This window comes from Schistocerca americana, chromosome 2, assembly GCF_021461395.2.
Source record: "Schistocerca americana isolate TAMUIC-IGC-003095 chromosome 2, iqSchAmer2.1, whole genome shotgun sequence".
Taxonomy (NCBI): Eukaryota; Metazoa; Arthropoda; class Insecta; order Orthoptera; family Acrididae; genus Schistocerca; species Schistocerca americana.
Window position 1 is genome coordinate 401310969 of NC_060120.1, and position 18129 is coordinate 401329097.

The window sequence follows — 18129 nt, forward strand, 5'->3', positions numbered from 1 at the left end:
CCTTTGACTGCATTGCTTCACCCGTCGAAACAAGTTCCCGACCACTCAGCGCAATAGCTACAACGTTGGTCACTATAATTATCAAATTAAAAGTGTAAAAGTCCGCATCGCTCAACGGCGCACCACGCAAAAACCGACACATTTTCTTGTTTACCTTTGGCACAGAGGTAGCATACGACGCATTAGAAGCTTCCTGTTTATATTTTTTTTTTTTTTTTTTTTTTTTTTTTTTTTTTTTTTTTTTTTTTTTGTCGTCAGTCTACTGACTGGTTTGATGCGGCCCGCCACGAACTCCTTTCCTGTGCTAACCTCTTCATCTCAGAGTAGCACTTGGAACCTACGTCCTCAATTATTTGCTTGACGTATTCCAATCTCTGTCTTCCTCTACAGTTTTTGCCCTCTACCGCTCCCTCTAGTACCATGGAAGTCATTCTTTCATGTCTTAGCAGATGTCCTATCATCCTGTCCCTTCTCCTTTTCAGTGTCCTTTCCTCTCCGATTCTGCGTAGAACTTCCTCATTCCTTACCTTATCAGTCCACCTAATTTTCAACATTCTTCTATAGCACCACATCTCAAATGCTTCGATTCTCTTCTGTTCCGGTTTTCCCACAGTCCATGTTTCACTACCATACAATGCTGTACTCCAGACGTAAATCCTCAGAAATTTCTTTCTCAAATTAGGGGCGGTATTTGATACTAGTAGACTTATCTTGGCCAGAAATGCCTTTTTTGCCATAGCGAGTCTGCTTTTGATGTCCTCCTTGCTCCGTCCGTCATTGGTTATTTTACTGCCTAGGTAGCGGAATTCCTTAACTTCATTCACTTCGTGACCATCAATCCTGATGTTAAGTTACTCGCTGTTCTCATTTCAACTACTTCTCATTACCTTCGTCTTTCTTCGATTTACTCTCAAACCATACTGTGTACTCATTAGACTGTTCATTCCGTTCAGCAGATCATTTAATTCTTCTTCACTCTCACTCAGGATAGCAATGCCATCAGCGAATCGTATCATTGGTATCCTTTCACCTTGTATTTTAATTCCACTCCTGAACCTTTCTTTTATTTCCATCATTGCTTCCTCGATGTACAGATTGAAGAGTAGGGGCGAAAGGCTACAGCCTTGTCTTACACCCTTCTTAATACGAGCACTTCGTTCTTGTTCGTCCACTCTTATTATTCCCTTACCCCTACTTTTTTCTGAATCTCGAACAGCTTGCACCATTTTATATTGTCGAACGCTTTTTCCAGATCGACAAATCCTATGAAAGTGTCTTGATTTTTCTTTAGCCTTGCTTCCATTATTAGCCGTAACGTCAGAATTGCCTCTCTCGTCCCTTTACTTTTCCTAAAGCCAAACTGATCGTCACCTAGCGCATTCTCAATTTTCTTTTCCATTCTTCTGTATATTATTCTTGTAAGCAGCTTCGATGCATGAGCTGTTAAGCTGATTGTGCGATAATTCTCGCACTTGTCAGCTCTTGCTGTCTTCGGAATTGTGTGGATGATGCTTTTCCGGAAGTCAGATGGTATATCGCCAGACTCATATATTCTACACACCAACGTGAAAAGTCATTTTGTTGCCACTTCCCCCAATGATTTTAAAAATTCTGATGGAATGTTATCTATCCCTTCTGCCTTACTTGACCGTAAGTCCTCCAAAGCTCTTTTAAATTTCAATTCTAATACTGGATCCCCTATCTCTTCTAAATCGACTCCTGTTTCTTCTTCTATCACATCAGACAAATCTTCACCCTCATAGAGGCTTTCAATGTATTCTTTCCACCTATCTGCTCTCTCCTCTGCATTTAACAGTGGAATTCCCGTTGCACTCTTAAAGTTACCACCGTTGCTTTTAATGTCACCAAAGGTTGTTTTGACTTTCCTGTATGCTGAGTCTGTCCTTCCGATAATCATATCATTTTCGATGTCTTCACATTTTTCCTGCAGCCATTTCGTCTTAGCTTCCCTGCACTTCCTATTTATTTCATTCCTCAGCGACTTGTATTTCTGTATTCCTGATTTTCCCGGAACATATTTGTACTTCCTCCTTTCATCAATCAACTGAAGTATTTCTTCTGTTACCCATGGTTTCTTCGCAGCTACCTTCTTTGTACCTATGTTTTCCTTCCCAACTTTTGTGATGGCCCTTTTTAGAGATGTCCATTCGTCTTCAACTGTACTGCCTACTGCGCTATTCCTTATTGCTGTATCTATAGCGTTAGAGAACTTCAAACGTATCTCGTCATTCCTTAGTACTTCCGTATCCCACTTCTTTGCGTATTGATTCTTCCTGATTAATGTCTTGAACTTCAGCCTACTCTTCATCACTACTATATTGTGATCTGAGTCTATATCTGCTCCTGGGTACGCCTTACAATCCGGTATCTGTTTTCGGAATCTTTGTCTGACCATGATGTAATCTAATTGAAATCTTCCCGTATCTCCCGGCCTTTTCCAAGTATACCTCCTCCTCTTGTGATTCTTGAACAGGGTATTCGCTATTACTAGCTGAAACTTGTTACAGAACTCAATTAGTCTTTCTCCTCTTTCATTCCTTGTCCCAAGCCCATACTCTCCTGTAACCTTTTCTTCTACTCCTTCCCCTACAACTGCATTCCAGTCGCCCGTGACTATTAGATTTTCGTCTCCCTTTACATACTGCATTATCCTTTCAATATCCTCATACACTTTCTCTATCTGTTCATCTTCAGCTTGCCACGTCGGCATGTATACCTGAACTATCGTTGTCGGTGTTGGTCTGCTGTCGATTCTGATTAGAACAACCCGGTCACTGAATTGTTCACAGTAACACACCCCCTGCCCTACCTTTCTATTCATAACGAATCCTACACCTGTTATACCATTTTCTGCTGCTGTTGATATTACCCGATACTCATCTGACCAGAAATCCTTGTCTTCCTTCCACTTCACTTCACTGACCCCTACTATATCTAGATTGAGCCTTTGCATTTCCCTTTTCAGATTTTCTAGTTTCCCTACCACGTTCAAGCTTCTGACATTCCACACCCCGACTCGTAGAACGTTATCCTTTCGTTGATTATTCAATCTTTTTCTCATGGTAACCTCCCCCTTGGCAGTCCCCTCCCGGAGATCCGAATGGGGGACTATTCCGGAATCTTTTGCCAATGGAGAGATCATCATGACACTTCTCCAATTACAGGCCACATGTGCTGTGGATACACGTTACGTGTCTTTAATTCAGTGGTTTCCATTGCCTTCTGCATCCTCATGTCGTTGATCATTGCTGATTCTTCCGCATTTAGTGGCAATTTCCCACCCCTAGGACAAGAGAGTGCCCTGAAACTATCCGCTCCTCCGCCCTCGTTGACAAGGCCGTTGGCAGAATGAGGCTGACTTCTTATGCCGGAAGTCTTCGGCCGCCAATGCTCCTGTTTACATATTGATTCTTTTGATTCGCCAGCACTGGACTCTTTTCCAATTAATTCAAGACTGGACGCATATGGCACAGAGCATGAACAATCACAACGATCGCTGAAAAGTTACATTCACAGAAGTTGGCCGCGCTCTCTGAAACGTACTCCGGATCCCTTAATGCAAAGATACTTCGTGCAGCACAATAGTTTATCTCTTCCGAATGTTGGACCCCGCGTCACATGCCTAATGAACAGATAAGAGTGTTAATCCCAACCTCGTTGCAACAGCAGGTGTTATGTTTCCTACATGGAGGTCACTGGAGGACATTTTGCACTAAGCAGCTCACGCGCCAACATTGTACGTGGCTTGGTTTATATAAGCAAATAGAACGTGTGGCGGCACGATGTTGCTGTTGCGCGTACAGTCAGGCCGGTCTCAGAAATTTTTTGTCCTGGCCCCGTTATGGTACTCCGTGGCAACGTCTCCATATAACAGTAACTGGTCTAACAACTGCGCCAGACACTTGTTGTCTTATATAGGCGTTGCCGACCGCAGGGCCGTATTCTGCCTCTTTACATACCTCTGTATTTGAATAAACGTACTTCAGTGCATTTGGGCTCGTACGTGAGCGGACTACAGTGAAAGAGGCTTCGTTAGTCGTGTTTTTGTATTCTGCAGGTAAGCGGCACGTTCCAAACATTGAAATCCTGTCGCCATTATAGACAGTTAGACGCAAACTTACGTTTGCAAAGGTGGTAAGCCATTTTTCTCCTCTGTATTTAAGCAACGTGTCAGAAGGTCCGGTATCTAGTTGAACATGCACTGACTGGTTACGAATTTGATGTGTAATCCACATTTTGCGGTATGTTCGCTGAATTCAGTTGTTCGTTCCGTATTGTGAAAAACTGTTCTCTGTTTCCACCTGAGCACTAGGGCGCTCTCTTGAATTTCGATATTACGAGAGCCTTTTTGAAGTGTGTGGTATTCGCATTAAACGAGTGCGTGTGCGTTTTCTGCCTCGTCGGTTGTCCGCTTTTAGAGCAGGAGGAGGCGCAGAATCAGAACATGAAAACATGACATTGATTTCCATCTGTTCCTACTTTGCAATATTCCAGCTCGAAACGAAGGAGTGCTTCCTAGATTTTTGCCAGCAGACCGGTTTGGTATGTCCCGTGCGATGACAAAAACTGCATTCGGCTTGTCTGGAGAAGCAATTCTTCCGATCGTGACTGACTTAGCATTTCACACAAGAGCTCGCCTTGCGCGAAGCTGGGGCAGCGTAATTAGCGTTGGGCCGGCGCGTCAAATGTTGTATGTAGTGTGTCCGGCCTCGTTTAGGCGGTGCCTACTTCCGAGTGCTGGGACTGGGCTGTGGCTGGGTGTCCCACTGGGTTCAAGTCTGTTTATCAACAGTCCAGTCTGTCACGGCACGCCGGCCGAAGTGGCCGTGCGGTTAAAGGCGCAGCAGTCTGGAACCGCAAGACCGCTACGGTCGCAGGTTCGAATCCTGCCTCGGGCATGGATGTTTGTGATGTCCTTAGGTTAGTTAGGTTTAACTAGTTCTAAGTTCTAGGGGACTAATAACCTCAGCAGTTGAGTCCCATAGTGCTCAGAGCCATTTGAACCATTTTTTGTCACGGCAGTCCTTTCAGAAGAATATTTGCCCATATTAGCAACAGATTTCAGGACTGTCTAAATTAATGTTCACTTAGTATCAGGGCTAGCAATTGAACACAACCGTGATTTCTTCAAAATAAAAAAAAAAAAAAAAATAAAAAGAATCGCGAGGCGTCAACTGCGTACACAGGATCACTATGAAAATGAGAAGAAGGAAATAATCATATGAGCATGAGCTCAGAGAACCTGTCCATAATTCCAAAGGCGATACATGAGTGGTGATTATAGATTTCCCCAGAATTTAACATGACAGGACGAGAAAGAAGTAAGAAGAAAGTTGAGTGAAGCGCATGTTACAAGTAGAGATTAGCGGGAGCTGAAACATAGGAATGAAACCTTCTCAAACAACTGAAATCCCTGTCGTCAGTCGATGGCATTGCAGTATAGGCTTACTGCGTCTGCAATGAATCTGCGGGTTTTCGCCGTACGCTATACCGTTGTGAGCGCTGGCTACCATAAAGCAGGCTGTCGTATTGGTTGCTTGCGACCGCTGGTTTCTCTCATGCCCTGAGACGCGACCACGAGAAATTTAAGTCCTATAAACTGCTGAATCAAATTCCGGCGACTTGGTATAAGCCTAAAGTCGAAATCTGCTTGTCAAAGTCCCGGGTCGAAGTCTTCGTGAGCTCCCCCATTCAGAAATACCACTCGCTTCTCCGTCAAGCATCGGTGGTGCCGCTCATTGCACTTTATTCGGCCAGTCACCGAAAAGGCCTAACCGTTCCTCCAGTGAGAGCGCTGGAATAGAGCCCGCTCTCTTCCACCAAAATTTTATGTGAGACTTTCAGTAAGCAATGCGACACATAGGCATTCTGACTATGTTGATTTCATTTAATATTGACTTTATTTAGTATTCGAATACGCCGTATTATTCTTCACTCTTTGAACTACAAAACCATATTTTTCAACATAATATCCATTCAGTGCGACGCCCGTACGCCACCTTACTCGTTCGACCTATACTTGAGTATTGCTCATCAGTGTGGGATCCGTACCAGATCGGTTTGACGGAGGAGATAGAGAAGATCCAAAGAAGAGCGGCGCGTTTCGTCACAGGGTTATTTGGTAACCGTGATAGCGTTACGGAGATGTTTAATAAACTCAAGTGGCAGACTCTGCAAGAGAGGCGCTCTGCATCGCGGTGTAGCTTGCTCGCCAGGTTTCGAGAGGGTGCGTTTCTGGATGAGGTATCGAATATATTGCTTCCCCCTACTTATACCTCCCGAGGAGATCACGAATGTAAAATTAGAGAGATTAGAGCGCGCACGGAGGCTTTCAGACAGTCGTTCTTCCCGCGAACCATACGCGACTGGAACAGGAAAGGGAGGTAATGACAGTGGCACGTAAAGTGCCCTCCGCCACACACCGTTGGGTGCCTTGCGGAGTATAAATGTAGATGTAGATGTAGATGTAGATGTAGACCTATATACCCGCATGGTACCACTCTACTGGTCCACGTCGGAGCCAACGTCTTGCTGGAGCAAAGCCGGCCGAAGTGGCCGTGCGGTTCTAGGCACTGCAATCTGGAACCGCGCGACCGCTACGGTCGCAGGTTCGAATCCTGTCTAGGGCATGGATGTGTCCTTAGGTTAGTTAGGTTTAACTAGTTCTAAGTTCTAGGGGACTAATGACCTCAGAAGTTGAGTCCCATAGTGCTAATAGCCATTTTTTTGCTGCAGCAACAACCTCTGCATCATGCACGTACTGCTTCCCATGCAGCGCATCTTTCATTGGGCCAAACAGATGGAAGCCGGAAGGTACGAGATCTGAACTGCAGGATGCATGAGGAAGAAAAGGCCAATCAAGTTTTTCCTCATATATATCTTCAGCTGAAGTCCCTCGTCCGTACAATAAGACGTACATCCATAAATCGAAGTTTCGTGTCCCCCTCTCGTGTACAGACTTGTGTGAGACGCTGCGCTTACACGTAGAAGGAGAAGTTCGTTTGCATTTTCGTGGCGAAGGACTCGCTGAACTCTTTTCTTCGATTTCCTGAGGGTAGCACAATACATTTCCGAGACAATCGTTGCACCATAGGGGAGGACATCAAACAAAATGTCCCTTTGAGAGTCTCAGATCACCGTCGCTATGACTTCACCGGCTGAGGGAGCGTCTTTGAACTTGAGGTGGTGTGGCACCGCTCCATGAACTGTTGTTTTGTTTCCGATTCGGAGTGTTGAACACATACTTCATCGCCTGTGACAATGTTTGATAAAAAATTGTCACGATCCGCCGCGTAACACGTATGAGCTTCGGCACAGATGATCGTTCGTTGCTGTTTGTGGTCTTCTTTTAAGCGGCGAGGAACCTATCCAGCAAACACCTTTGAGTATCGCCAATGGTGACGTACAGTTGAGCAGCGAGTTGTTTTATTGTGATCCGTCGATCACTTCGAATAAGAGGTTCCAACTATGTAGGAGTCACAGCTGTATGCGGCCGGGCGGCACGCTGGAGATCGGACAGGTTTGAACGACCTTGATGCGATGATGACAGACGTCTCGCCCAACGGCTCACCTTGCTTTCTTTCCCTGCCAGGTCCGGGTATACCTTCTGCAAGCGGCTATGAATATCTATGACGCTCGGAGTTTCTGCCAAAAGAAACTCAATGACAGTTAACCACTTGGATCGCACCTACGTTGCAGACGCCATTTTGAAGGCTACTTGTAGCGCCGCATTTATCGGAACTTCATGAACTATAGATGGTGGAGCGAAAATACTGCATGACGTCCCACAACAAATCTTGCATTTTTCCAACCGAAACTGGCCGAGAACAAAATGTGCTGCATTACTTATTGAACCCCCCTCGTAGATACCAGAAAGCCAATCAGAAACGAGCTCACGCAACAGGGAAAGCCCGAAACCGCGTTCTCACGACAAGGATTTCTCCGAATTTAGGTACTTTCGTACTGTTCCTCCCACGGTAAAACGAAGTGGAAATTTTATCAGTCGCGGTTGTGGCAATACATCACCATTTTGGAGCGCTGTGCAATAACAGGATGGAACAATAGTTCAGCAGTTTGCCGCACAGACGCCCCTTCCCCACCCCCGTGGCAGGTTACAAACTCAAGAGGTTTCCGCCTCTCCATATTCTGAAGCTTTCTGCGAACATGACACTCAATCCACCCGTCCAGCGGAACCCTTTTGTCCTACTGGAGCCCAGATTATGCTAGCCGGGCCGCTCTCGTTTTACTCCCCTGAAACAGTGAACTCTGTTTCTGAATCACCATTAGGGTGCCTGACCCCTGAGAGGGCTGCTTCTTCCCCAGACTTTGATTTCTGTGATCCGAAGGCAACAATATACAAAAGGTCTTGTAAATTAAGGTCACGACAGGTTTCTCGAGTATGAGAACTGTGCTGATATATAGTGCACTACCGCCTCTGAGGACTCATTTACTTAAGGGCCAAGACAGTTTGGTGGAGGAAAGCAAAAATAGGCTGAATCGAAAAGGAGAATGAAGGTGATAGGCAAGACGTATGCAAATCACCAAGTAGGAATAAAAATGAGGGAGGACGGCCTCTCACAGGCAGAGATCTCACAGTACAATGAAATTAAAATTGCAACAATGTAAATAACACCACCTATTATGTTACATAATTAAAGTGTCAGTGCCAGTAAATAAATAAATAAAATCTGAATGTAAGTAGAGAGCTACTGTGCGCGTTGAGGAATATTTCGGAAGAGCCATACTGCAGACCCATAAATCTACCCAGCCGACACTTCACTCGTCGAAACAATCATGACATGTTTACAGTGTAATGAGCTAGTTCGATTTCAGAGACTACAGAGCATCTTTCGTCACGGGAATTATACCTGTTATGGACTCCGAACTTAGTCACTACTGTTCCCATAATCTTCACTGGCAGCTTTCAGTGCCTACGATGGCTCTAAGCTATGTCTTTAGAAATGTTTGTTTGTGATCAGCATAATGTGTTCTCTTTGACAGTCGACTTGAAATATGCAGCACGCTAAATCACTTGTAAGCTGAGTGCGGTGACTCATATCAAATTTAAAAGAAACGCTACACTCAGTGACAGACACATCGAAAAATAAAGTTACGCAACTAGTTTTTTTGTATTTGTTTAGGCACATATCTACAGTCCTGGTACAATTTGAAATCTCTGTGCCATTGTAGCCTTACGTCTTGCTAGAAAAGCCAAAACCAAAGTGGCACAGCCCACTGGTTTATTGACGAACAAGCAAAAAATTAATTATATTACCCTTTTTGTTGAAGTAATAGTTGAAATTGTGTGAATGACGCTCCTAAATTTATATGAATGTATAATGAAACACCACTTCATGGTAATGGTAAGTATTATTTTACATCACAATCACTTAACGCTGGTTCAATGCCGCCTCGCTCCTGAAAGGGTCCTCAGCGTTTCCACGTTGTGGAAATTGCTGGGTGGCTCTCACCCCAAGCGTTGCAACATAAGTTTTCTGTGTTTTGAGCGTGGTGGTGCATCTTAAATCCGTTTCAGAGGCTCCTGACACATTCACGTACGATGGTGTTTAATACGTAAAATATCCGGCGCAATTTTTGTTGCGGAAGAATGAGAATTTGGGCGGAAGCAGTTCATGATCACGAAATTGTGTGGAAATGCCCCTCGTTTCATTTCGTCCTTGACGACGTGGATACACTTCTCATGATAATCCGTCTCTCGAATAACGAAATAGTGGAGCTGTTTTTTTCATTTCGAAGGTACCTAGAAAGTGACGCCACGTCACTCGCCAACAATCAAGCCGGTTTCCATTCCCACTCCCGTCCAGTCTCAGGTATTGCACTGTATCCAATAACCTTGGCATAATAGGACTGTAAACTTCTTTCCAAAAACTTTGGCTGCAGGCTGGTGCCAAACGAAGTCTGTAGTCAGTGAACCTGTGATCCGGTTACGGCGAGGACATGGCATTGTCAAAAGCGGGAATGGTGGGCTTACACATTCTGTGGAGAAGAGTACGTTACATCCTCGGAATGTTTCGGCCTCGGCGATCGGAAATTTCGCTATCATTCTAGGAGCAATTATGAAATACCTGCACCCAATATCGGTCACTCTGACATCGGGACACTCAACGCATGACCGAACTACACGAATCGACACCCCTGACAGCCTATTCTCCGGCAGTGTCGTCTATTTGAAAATGTGTGAACCGCTGGCACTGCTGTGCGAACCGTTAACGGAAATTCCTCCGATATGTTGAATTCCCTCTTGAAGCTTTGGACATTCCTACCTGATTCTTTAAGAATTAACTTTTTTCAGTTATGTATTTCAGCGTCAGGTCACATAAATGGTACCATTACGGAATCCGACTCATTACTATATCATCATCGTATATTCTGTTTAAAGAGAAAGGAAAAGGAAGATGCTAAAGTATTGGATAACTAAATTACTAAATCAACTTAATTCCCACGCACAATTTTATGTAGCTGAGGTTGTTACATAGTAACTCACCAACTGAATAATCTTAAAGAAGCGTTCGCAATCTAAACATATGTAGCCTCTGATCGTTGGAAATGAGACTACAGCTAACTAAGTAATAGTATAGTCTTGGTTACTCTTAAATCACAAGAGACCTCAATGATTTTTCAGTAGAGATGCCATGAAGTAGGTCTACAGCAACAGTGAATCATATCAGCATTTCCAAAACTTTCATAACAATCTACTATGAAAAAACGCTCCTTTCCTCTTTTCTTGTTTGATGTGGGTTGAAGCTTGTTCTATCTCCCACTGATGTCTAAGACAACCATGTGCATAGGTTTTACTTTTCTCGCATCAGATTTTTTTGTAAACTAAAACTTTCAATAACTTTATCGGTAGTCATCATCACGAGTTAACTGTTGCGCTATTAGGCCTAAGATTTTGTGTGTAGCTGGTCGAATTAAGTCACGTACACGTCACGAAATTGATGAACTTCCACATGCTGCTAGAGATTATGCCGGTGTTTGTGATGGAGGAACGTTAGTAGCGATGCTGAAAGTGCATAAATCGGATTACTTTTCTGTGTCATTTCAACACACATTGCCCATTTCCATGCACCGCTAAGGATACAAGAACGATTACACTGATAAATATGTTCATACGATTTAAGAAGGCTACACAGAGCACCGACACCACCAAAAAACCATACTTTCGACATATCTGCATATTCCAAACAAAGTCTCAGTGTGTTTGAAGAAATCTTATTCCATGCATCTACCTATGCGGATTCTGCCGCCAAAGAAGTCATTGAGGTCAATTGGTCCAGCATAGCCTAATCTGAGACACCAGCTATACCCTTAGTCGTAAATAAAAAAGACGTTCTACACCGTGAAACCACAGAGGAACAAGCTGAGTTATCCACCACTGAACGAAATCGATTTCGCTTACTGATGTTCCTTCATTACAGATATCGACGCAACCTGTGGTAGCGTGTGGAATTTCCGAGACTTTGGAATGTTTCCACGACTTATTCCGGCAAGTACTACGTCAGCGTTGTGAATATGTCTTTACCTGACGACGAAGGAAGTCGTTGAAGCAAAAGTACAAGAAATTCGCTACCAAACACTAAGTTCCCAATGTGCAGCTCAACAATTTTCTGGTTGAGCAGTAGATGAAACATGTTCGCCTGCGAACATCTGCAGTTGATTAGAATCCCATAACTTCCGTCTGCGTGAAAAGTGATGCTATTGGCTGCAAGTGCTGGAAAAGAGATATGGTTTCCAACGGCGAGGCGTCCACGCAAGGGCCTTATCGGTCTTTTGCAGAGACCACTTGCTACTCTACGGCGTTTGTCCCTCGGTGCGGTACACCAGCGCTAGCGCTGACCTGGAATAATCCAAAGGATAAACACACTGCTCCCGTCGTCAAGTCATTTTTATAGCAGATATAATGATGTGATGCAGAAGAGACAGTCACATACATAACACTCTACGCTTACACAATCCGCACATTCATCTTGCCACCATTCTGTAAGTTTGTATGACTAACTATTTAAATGACAGTCACGCAGTGGGCATATGCTACTTTTTTGCAATCAGTTTTGCTACGATCCACGTGGAATTTCTTATTTGCAGAGTGATATTTTTATTTTCTGGAGACCCTGTTTTCTTTTTCTTCTCTTGGGTTTCCTTTCTCCTTGTTCTTCTATTTCTGATCGACATTCTTCGTCATGGGTAAGGAGCGAGATATTTTCGATTTTTTGACACCTCCTGCTCCTTCTATCAACTGAGGATAACTTTGACTGACGCCATGTCGGAAATGGGTGTGTGCACTTGCACGCTTTCGACACTGAATTCTACACTCATGCTCATAAATTAAGGATAATGCGGATACATGGTGAAACAACGCTCTCGTGGGCGGTTTGCGGATTTAAATCACCTCGGTGTATGACCATGCGCTGCATGTGATCTGTGGTCGTCGCGCGGTGGCGTTGGCAGCAGTCCACATACGCAGAGGTGTGTTGGTGCATGTCAGAGTACGATGCAGAGAGTAAGTGCGTAGACGTTTTCAGACGTTCTAATGCTGACTGTGTGTTGAAAATGGCTCAAAGGTCACATATTAATGACGTTATGAGTGGTAGAATACTAGGGCGACTAGAGGCTGGTCAAACACAGCAAGTCGTAGCACGGGCCCTCCGTGGGCCACAAAGTGTGATCTCAAGATTATGGCAACGATTCCAGCAGACAGGAAACGTGTCCAGGCGCTACAGTGCGGGAAGCCCACAGTTTACAACACCACAAAAAGACCGATATCTCACCATCAGTGCCCGCAGACGGCCACGCAGTACTGCAGGTAGCCTTCCTCGGGACCTTACTGCAGCCACTGCAACAGTTGTGTCCAGACACACAGTCTACAGACGACTAAACAGGCATGGTTTATTCGCCTGGAGACCTGTAAGGAGCATTCCACTGACCCCTGGTCACAGAAGAGCCCGTAAAGCTTGGTGTCAAGAACACAATACATGGTCATTGGAACAGTGGTCCCAGGTTGTGTTCGTGGATGATTCCAGGTATAGTCTGAACAGTGATTCTCGCCGGGTTTTCATCTGGCGTGAACCAGGAACCAGATACCAACCTCTTAATGTCCTTGAAAGGGACCTGTATGGAGGTCGTGGTTTGATTGTGTGGGATGAGATTATGATAGCTGCACGTACACCCCTGCATGTCTTTGACAGAGGAACTGTAACAGGTCAGGTGTATCAGAACGTCATTTTGCACCAGTATGTCTGACTTTCCCGGAGTGCAGTGGGTCCCACCTTCCTTCTGATGGATGATAACGCACGGCCCCACCGAGCTGCCATCGCGGAGGAGTACCTTGAAACAGGAGATATCAGACGAATGGAGTGGCCTGCCTGTTCTCCAGACCTAAACCCCATCGAGCACGTCTGGGATGCTCTCGGTCGACGTATCGCTGCACGTCTTCAAACGCCTAGGAAACTTCAGGAGCTCCGACAGGCGCTGGTGCAAGAATGGGAGGCTATACCCCAGCAGCTGCTCGACCACCTGATCCAGAGTATGCCAACCCGTTGTGCGGCCTGTGTACGTGTGCATGGTGATCACATCCCATACTGATGTCGGGATACATGGGCAGGAAACAGTGGCGTTTTGTAGCACATGTGTTTCGGGACGGTTTTCTCTACTTATCACCAATACTGTGGACTTACAGACCTGTGTCGTTTGTGTTCCCTATGTGCCCATGCTAATAGCGCCAGTTTTGAGCAGTTCCACGTTGTGTGGCACCACATTCTGCAATTATACTTCATTTATGAGCATGAGTGTAGCATCATCATAGAAGTTCCTGGCTTGGTTCCTTTTGCTGGACCATCATCTCCAGTTGTGTTATAGTCCTCGATAATAGGAACTGCACTTTCATCTCTTGTCGTTATACGAGAAGGCGCCAAATACTGGCACTGCATGGGCGCTATATGTTAATCCAATTTTTTTTATTGCTTTCTCTACCGTTGCTGACTGGAAGCAGAAACTGGTGAGAGTACTCTTGCAGTAAGGTTCTCCAGTTGAAAAAGTATCTTTAATTCCCAGCAAGAGAGAGATAGCCGTTGGTGCGAGAACAATGGAGCAATGCGATAAATTAAAATGAAGCCACCGCTTAGTCAAAATCTCTTAAATTACGAGTCCTAAAACTAACGCATTCTCATCTGAATATCAAGGGATAATTGAAGACCACCAACGTTGTGAAAGACGAGTGAACTTGCGTAATATACACTGAAGAGCCAAATAAATTGGTATGTCTGCCTAATACCGTGCAGGGATCCCGCGAGCAATAGAAGTGCCGCAACACGATGTGGAATGGACTAATGTCTGAAGTAGTGCTGGAGGGAATTGATGCCATGAATCCTGCAGGGCTGTCCATAAAATCCGGAAGAGTACGAGGGGTTGGAGACCTCTTCTGAACAGTACGTTGAAAGGCATCCCAGATATTCTCAATAATGTTCATGTTTGTGAGTGATTAAACTCAGAAGAGCGTTCCTGGAGCCACTCTGTAGCAATTCTGGAGGAGTGGAGTGTCGTATTGTCCTGCTGGAATTGCCCAAGTCCGTTGGAGTGCACAATGGATGCAGGTGATCAGACAGGATGCTTACGTTTGAGCCACCTGTTAGAGTCGTACGTAAATGTGTCAGGAGTCCCACATCACTCCAATGGACACGCCCCACACCATTACAGAGTTTCCACCAGCTTGAACGGTCCCCTGCTGGCATGCAGGGCCCATGGGTTCATGAACTTGTCTCCATACTCGCACACATCCATCCTCTCGATACAATTTGAAACGAGACTCGTCCGACCAGGCAACATGTTTCCAGTCATAAATAGTCCAATGTCGGTGTTGACGGGCCCAGGCGAGGCATAAAGCGTTGTGTCGTGCAATCATCGAGGGTACACGAGTGGTCTTTCGGCTCCGAAAGCCCATATCGATGATGTGTCGTTGAATGAAATGATATTTTCACTCTACAGCGAAGTGTGCGGTGATATGAAACTTCCTGGCAGATTAAAACTGTGTGCCGGACCGAGATTCGAACTCGGGACCTCAGAAGGTAGGAGACGAGGTACTGGCAGAATTACAGCTGTGAGGACGGTGCGTGAGTCGTGCTTGGGTAGCTCAGTTGATAGAGCACTTTCCAGCTAAAGGCAAAGCTCCCGAGTTCGAGTCTCGGTCCGGCACACAGTTTTAAGTTGCCAGGAAGTGTCGTTGAATGGTTCGGACGCTGACACTTGTTGATTTCCCAGCATTTAAATCTGCAACAATTTTCCTAAAGATTGCACTTCTGTCTCGTTCAACGATTCTCATCAGTCGTCTTTGGTCCTGTTCTTGCAGGATCTTTTTCCGGCTGCAGCGATATCGGAGATTTGATATTTTACCAGATTCCTGAAATACACGGTACACTCGTGAAATGGTCGTACGCTAAAATCCCCACTTCATTGCTACCTCAGAAATGCCGTGTCCCATCGCTCGTGCGTTGTCTATAACACCAAGTTTAAGCTCACATAAATCTTGATAATCTACATTGTAGCAGCAGTTACTGATCTAACAACTACGTCAGACACTTGTTGTCTTATATAGGCGTTGCCGACCGCAGCGCCGCATTCTGCCTGTTTACATATCTCTGTATTTGAATACTCATGGCTGTACCACTTTCGTTTCCGCGTCAGTGTATTTTGGGACTATCTTTCGTATGCGACGGTCAGCCCATTCTGATTGTTCATGTTATCTCTACATATTATTTATCGAAGAACCTGGCATGTTTTTCTGTCCGTATGTGAAGGCTAATCTCACGAACTGCTGTAGGTATTTTGATACCGTTTTCACTAATAGACAGACTCATTAAGGAGGAAAATTTGTGTATATAATCTACTAGCTTAACTTCCACTGCTTCACTCGTGTATACTGTTTGGTCTGCACGTATTTTTTTGTTTTGATTTAATCGACTTTATATGGTGATACATCCAGTGCTGGTGTGTATATCTACAGATTATTGAAGAGTCTTTGCAGAATTAAAGTATTTCAGAGAGTTTGATTTAATTTCATACAGCGAGTTAGAAAAAGAAAGAGACAACTCGGATACGTGGTACTATAGTTATCTGCGCTAGTCTTACACCAGGTATTGAATTCACTCATATCAAACGGGTATTCCTGTACATAGAATACCTTTTAAACGTGGTGTCTATTTTGTAATCAGTAATGATTAGTTTGCGTAGTAACCACAACAAAAATAATTTTATGAACATATGTTATACCTGAAAAATTAATGCATTAATGTATTAAAGACCTGTTTCCTTTTCTATGCAAGTCTGACAAAGCTAATTTGACGTGGTGGCTGTCAAATTCAGTTTTGGATTTATTTCACAAACAGCAACCACTTTTCGTGATAATTAAGGCCATAGAAACACGGTCTTTTTCGAACTTACTTCTGACTAAAAAGCGATTCTGCTTTCACAATGAATTATTTTCATTAGAGTTTTCATCCCGTATTTCACCCGTTAAGGACTGAATTGCCAAAAACACTGAAATACGTACTTCGTTATTTCTAACTGAGAAGTCGAATACCAATTTTTGTAGATGTAGCTTTAAAAATGCTTTAGTGCTTCTTTAATAATGATTTATTAAAAAAGTTCTGCTCACAATATTTGACCGAAATATCGAATACCAATTTTCGTAGTTCTAGCTTCAAACTTGACTTAACAGCGAAGTATCAGCAAAAAAAAAAAAAAAAAAAAAAAATACCTTTCATCCCCTATTTCAGCCCCATTGTTGGTGGAATGTCGAGAATCCCTTCTTAGACGATGCGTACGGTGTACGATCAGCACCCTCTATGTTTTAGAGTAACGAAATATTTGCATACAAATTTCCATCCTCTATTTTATTACATTACGGACAGAATTTCCAGAAACGTGTACTTTTTATTTCCAGTTGAGAAGCCAAACTAAAATTTCATAGATTTAACTTGAAAAATGATTTCATAATGAAATGTTTCCGTAAAAACTTTCATTCCCTATTTCATCCCCTTAGCGATTTGATTTTCAGAAACATTGAATATGAAATTTTTTATTTCTAACCGGGAAGTCAAATATCAATTGTCATAGATGTAGCTTTAAAAATGCTTTAATAGTTCTTCAATAACGATTTATTTAAAATAAATAAATAAATAAACTTTCACTTAGTATTTCAAACCTTTAGAGATTGAATTTCCAGAAGTTTTAACTTCCCCTCTTATACTGATTGATTGTTAATGAATGATGCTCAGGCTCCGGCTAGCTTGCGGTAGAATGTTTGCGAGGAAAGTCACAAAAAAGAATTGTCTTGCTGCACTGTATTTACGCCGAGTGCCTGTTAGTTGTACCGGCTTACTCAGATGAATATTTGCTCCCCGACGTGTACGAGCGTAGATACACTTAAATGCATACAAACTGAGATTATTGCCCTAATCATGATTACAGTCTATACACATCCAGAGTTTATCTATGAAAGTTTACAATCTATGAAAGTTTACAATTCGAGTGAGCTAAATAGTCTGAATCAGTACGATAACTTTCTAGAGCGCCAAAGAATATCTATGAATGCTGCGCTTGTTGATAATCTATGTTGTCGCACAGATAAATATTTCATGAGCACGTAAAATTAAATTGGTTGAAGGAAGTGTCAGACACTGTAAATTCACTTTATGTTGGTTTATTCTAGTATATGCACAACCTATCATTGTCTTAAAGAAATAACGTTTCTTTCAGATGGGTGGCATTAGTTACGTAAATGCAGCCAAAGAGTTTACAGCAAGATCCAGATTACGCTATTTACTTTAACGCTGTTTAAGTATATTCCTCACTGTCTATCGCATTGGGTCTAAGTTCAGTCTTTCGTTGATAATGATCAAATTAAGACAATGTATTCTGTTATTTCCCTGACTTGAATTACTTCCAAGATATTTTCAAAGTTGCTGATTTACCTCTTTCAGTTTTTAATCATTTCTACCAGGTCGCAAATTTTCAGAACGTAGCAAACCATCTCGTATCGCCTACCAGTATTACGTACGAGAGCACAAGTTCAGTTACGACACGACAAGGCAGGCG